Source organism: Podarcis gaigeae (assembly GCF_964106915.1).
Source record: "Podarcis gaigeae genome assembly, chromosome: 13".
Lineage (NCBI taxonomy): Eukaryota > Metazoa > Chordata > Lepidosauria > Squamata > Lacertidae > Podarcis > Podarcis gaigeae.
The window spans coordinates 45,125,539-45,131,388 of record NC_139689.1 but is presented as its reverse complement, the minus strand read 5'-3'; positions in this window follow the sequence as shown (position 1 = coordinate 45,131,388).

Genomic DNA, 5,850 nt, shown 5'->3' with positions numbered 1-5,850 from the left:
GAATTATGGTGCTGGAGGAGACTCTTGAGAGTCCCATGGACTGCAAGAAGATCAAACCTATCCATTCTGAAGGAAATCAGCCCTGAGTGCTCACTGGAAGGACAGATCGTGAAGCTGAGGCTCCAATACTTTGGCCACCTCATGAGAAGAGAAGACTCCCTGGAAAAGACCCTGATATTAGGAAAGATGGAGGGCACAAGGAGAAGGGGATGGCAGAGGACGCGATGGTTGGACAGTGTTCTCGAAGCTACCAGCATGAGTTTGACCAAACTGCGGGAGGCAGTGGAAGACAGGAGTGCCTGGCGTGCTCTGGTCCATGGGGTCACAAAGAGTTGGACACGACTAAACAACAACAACAACAGTAGTGCTGGCTAAGGATACGCAGAGCAAGGCCTGAGACTACCCAGCCAGCCAGCCCCATAAGATGCCGCCTACTGGATCAGCATGTTTACGTCTACACTTTAAAAAAAATAAAATGAAAAGGATTGCTGTAGTGTTTGCAGCAAAGGATCAAAATGGCTATTTCAGACCTGAAAGCCAAAATATTACTTCCTAATGCTTTTTTTCTGCTTGAAAGATTTCTTGTGCCAAAATGGCTGTCATCCGAAATAACAACTGTCAGGGCTCTCTGTGCCTTGCTCCGCTCGAAGAATATGTGATGAAACGGGTGCTGGGTCTGATTTTAAGCAGCAAGCATTTCCATGCTGTTGATTTGCGGGCTTGAAAGAGAAGCAGCAGCTTGCATGGCCTTGGTCTGCCAAGCCTAAATCCACACAAGCAAGCCCAACCTGGAAGAACCATGTAACTCACAGAATCTGCCAAGTGATGGCTTGGCTTTCTCTTTGATAATTCTTGCTTTCCAACCTCTTGCATTTCCTCTCATGTGTCAAGTGGATTTTGACAGCAAAACATAACATGGACTGCAGTAAGCAAGCAGTGCCGAAGCCTAGTGCAGCATCCTTTCAGTAGAGTATGGAGTGCAGAATCTCTTAAGAATGGCAAGTTTTTCTGTTGTCAGCTTAGAAGCTAGCAGATTTTACCCTGCAGAATTGTAGTAAGAAAAGGCTAGGCGCAACGCAGAGCCAAGTCAAAAGCCTTTGGTAGCAATGGGGAGAGTGTAGGGAGTGGCCTCTTTCATTTAAACACTGGCATTATGTATTTTAAAGAATTTTGTTAGCTGCCTTGTGGGTTTTTGAATGGAAAAGCGGATGGAAATATTTTAATAACATAAACTAATACCGTACATATACAGTCATACCTCGGGTTAATGATGCTTCAATTTGCACGTTTTCACTGTGCTGAACCCAGAAGTACCGGAACGGGTTATTTCCGGGTTTCAGCGCTTGCACATGCGCAGAAGGCTAAATCGCTCTTTGCGCATGCGCAGAAGCACCGAATCACAACCTGTGTGTGCACACATGCAGCGCTACGGGTTGCGAACATGCCTCCCACACGGATCACGTTCGCAACCCGAGTGTCCACTGTATTGCAGATAGGAACTGAGCTGCACGGAGCACAAGACAGGGAGCAAACAAGCTAACTAAAGATGATACATTTAGTTTGTGCAACAGCCTCAGAGGCAACATCTAAGGCAGGGGTGGGGGACCCCCTAGTCCAGATGTTGCTGCACAACAACTCCATCATCCCTCACCACTGGCTGCACTGATGGGAGTTGGGAGTCCAATAAAATCTGGAGGCTGGGGAGTGAACGTTTTCCTTCAGTCCCTCACTCCCCAAGCCATCAACAGTTATCACTGGCCTTTAAAAAAGGACCATATGTTTATTATGTGTTAATTTTCACATTGTCAGCCTCTTCGCAGGCCTGCTGGTAGGCAGAAAGACAAATTATAAACATTTTAAATAAATTACACAAAACACTAATGACCATGTATTTTAGATCATCAGTATTTTATTTTTTAAGTCACCTGGCTGTAAGGGCTGATGTCCTAAAATGCATAAGTAAGTTGTTAAGGCAACTCCTGAAAGAGACACATCTTTTTATATACCATATTTTTTGCTCTATAAGACTCACTTTTTCCCTCCTAAAAAGTAAGGGGAAATGTGTGTGCGTCTTATGGAGCGAATGCAGGCTGCACAGCTATCCCAGAAGCCAGAACAGCAAGAGGGATTGCTGCTTTCACTGTGCAGCGATCCCTCTTGCTGTTCTGGCTTCTGAGATTCAGAATATTTTCTTTTCTTGTTTTCCTCCTCCAAAAACTAGGTGCGTCTTATAGAGCGAAAAATACGGTAGGTATTCCAAGTGTGAAATGGATCTCCTTTAATTGGGTCTACAATTGCGACTGTTTACAATAGATGTAAACTACTAGTTAAAAAGGACTGTTTGGCTGAAATGTGTATGGCAATTTTAATTTGAAATGTTGCTATTTAAGAGTATATGGACATTGGCTGCATATCTAAGAGTTGACATAGTTGACCTGAGAGGCGATAGCTGCAAGCAGGTTTTGTGTGCCTGGAATCCATGTTTATCATTGTATTTTAGTGGTTTTTCATAGGAACGTTGCATTTTGATGCATAAATAACATGTCTGATATGTTTGGCTTATCTAATCCCAACTGCCTGGCTTTTAATCCTCCTCCTTATACACAAACCACCCGCATATCTTGCATTTTTGGGGGTGAATCTAGGCTTCCCCCAACTGCAAAGTTTTAAACCTCCTTCAAATGCCACCAAATCTGAGGAACTTTAATCCAGTTTTGTGAGCCTTCCCTGACATCTAGTGGTCAAATGACATAAACAACTAAGAAAAATGGGTGTAAGGAATGTCTTCCGTTTACCTCCAGGCATGGCCAGTTTTTCCTCGTGGATTCTGAAGTAGCTGTGTCTTTCACACAAAAAGTTGCTTGTCATTTTTCGGTGAACCAAGAGCACTTGAGCTGTAAATTGTGTTCCATGAGACTCCCTCACCCAAATGATTTTTTAAAAAGCAATCTTGCAGAGTGTGTATGACATACATCAGGTTTATGTGATTCACCAAGATCTGCATTTGGGAGGTAGGGGTTCTTTCTTTCTTTCTTGATGTGGTGAACTTGATTTGTGGCTCTTGTAGTCAATGCATCATCTATGACTGAGCACTCTGCCTCAGTGACTGTCCAGGGAATGGCGAGTGAACCAGGAAGACAGCGTCTGCCATACACAATTGTCAGAAAAGTGAACCAAGCCACACTGTTTCTTTTGGGAGCACCTTAAGTGTCACAGAAGTCTGAGAGCCAGTGTGGTGTAGTGGTTAAGAGCGGTAGACTCGTAATCTGGTGAACCGGGTTCGCGTCTCCGCTCCTCCACATGCAGCTGCTGGGTGACCTTGGGCCAGTCACACTTCTCTGAAGTCTCTCAGCCCCACTCACGTCACAGAGTGTTTGTTGTGGGGGAGGAAGGGAAAGGAGAATGTTAGCTGCTTTGGGACTCCTTTGGGTAGTGATAAAGCGAGATATAAAATCCAAACTCTTCTTCTTCATCTTCCCCAGCCATGCAGTTTTCAATACATAATATAAAAGTGCAGCAGTAGAGAGTCAGCCCCATTCAGAGCAGGAAAGTTGCAGTAAGGGTACACACAAGTAAGATTTCTGGCCTCCCCATTTCTGCACTGGACTTTGGGGTCAACCCCACCCCCCACTTCTAGCAATAACTTCTGGGATTGTTCTACAGCTCTTGATGGGGGGGTGGGATAAGTGGGAGGATGCAGGGCTGGGGGAGTGAATTACTGGCTATTGAGGCCCTACATCTAGCTCAGGCATAGGCAAACTCGGCCCTCCAGATGTTTTGAGACTACAACTCCCATCATCCCTGACCACTGGTCCTGTTAGCTAGGGATGGTGGGAGTTGTAGACCCAAAACATCTGGAGGGCCGAGTTTGCCTATGCCTGATCTAGTAATGCTTAGGACAGGGCTGCTGCCTCAAGAAAGTTTAATGAACTGCCCTGAGGTAGGGAGTCATTCTGATTTCTTAAAGAAAGGGTTACAAGTTATGGGGAGGCATGGGATCTGGGTGTTGTGCTGCTTAATAAAACATTATTTTCATGTTTTTCAGTGTTTATATCTATATCTAATTACAGTGATGTCTCTCTCTGATTTTGGGTAAATCCAATATTTTGTGTGAGTAGAAGCAAGAAATAGGTTGTTAAAGTGAGGGGATTAGACAAATTCATGGAGGATAAAGTTATCAATAGCTACTAGCCATAGCAGTTGTATTATACCTCCTGTCTGGTTGCTGGGAAAGGACTATTCCGTTTGTGGACAGCTCTCCCCAGGGATGCTCGCCTTGCAACTTCCTTTTACTGTGAAACCCTGGGTTGCGGACGTAATCCGTGATGGAGGCACGTCTGCAACCTCCAGGTTTCCCTGAAAACGCATAACCTGAAGCGTCTGTAACCCGAGGTATCGCTGTATATCTTTAGGGGCCAGGCAAAAAAATTCCTAGATACCCAGGCCTTTGACCTTTAACTATATGTGGCCTTTTAGAAGTGGGTTGGATGTGTTTAATGTATTTCTTCCTCCTCTTGGTTTTACTGCATCTGTGTGGGGTTGGTTGTTTGGTGGTTGGTTGTAAGTTGCTCTGGGTTGGCCTGGGCAAGTTAAAATGACTAACAAATTAAATAAATACAATATTGTGTTGATTTCCTGCTTATTGGCTTCTCAGAAGCATCTTGTTGGCTACAGTGGGAGCAGAATATTGGCATAAATGGACCTTTAGTCCAATCCAATAGGGCTCTTATGCTTTTACGTAGTAAAGGTCACTTAGTATAGCCTTTAGCCATTTAATTAAACTCAGGCTGATTTAATACAATATAGATGTACCTTGTTCATTCTGTGTCTTTGTCAAGCTCATAATGCTCAGCTGCCTTATGAACCAAACTCCATTTCATTTGTTTTACGCTGGCTGAGAATGTTGAATGAGATCCTGCACATGCAGAGTCAACATGTGCAGAAAGTCATTAATTTTAACCATTAATGAAATTCTTGCTGATTGCTCTATACATGCCAAGACCACCTGACCAGACCAAGCAACTTGCTGACAACTTTCTTTGTTTAGGCCAATTCTCTTAATAACATAAAATGTTTTCAAGGAAGTATTATCTCCCATCTAGATCTAATGCCCTCTTCTGTTCCTAATAATAATAATAATAATTTATTTGTACCCCGCACATCTAAATGGGTTGCCCCAGCCACTCTGGGCAGCTTCCAACATATATAAAAACATAATAAAACATTAAACCTTAAATGGCTTCCCTATACAGGGCTGCCTTCAGATGTCTTCTAAGGGTTATATAGTTACTCATCTCCTTGACATCTGATGTTTCATAGGGTGTCACTACCGAGAAGGCCCTTTGCTTGGCTCCCTGTAACCTCACTTCTCGCAGGGAGGGAACCGCCAGAAGGCCCTCGAAGCTGGACCTCAGTATTCGGGATGAACACTAGGGGTGGAGACGCTCCTTCAGGTATACAAGGCCAAAGCCATTTCGGGCTTTCAAGTTCAGCACCAACACTTTGAACTGTGCTCGGAAACGAACTGTTTGTGTGTTTGAAGATTTGGGGCAAATTTTCCAATCAGCTGCCTGCCGTGGGGCAAGTGCAAGGCAGGTGAAGCCAAACTAGCTGTTTAGTCTGGAATTGGAACACGGATTTTTCTTGCTGCCACCCAGTTGTTGAGCTGTGCTGTTGCCTTTTTCTTGAACCAATGCTGGGCGATATTTTTGGCCATGAAACACTATTGCAGCAATAGCCGCAATAGCAATTTTCCAGTCCAGTGTGGACTGGAAAAGCTCAACGGAAGCCTTTCAAGGCTACGGCCTGCTTTAATTATAGGCTTCCTCTTTGCATCTTACGCCCCAGTTC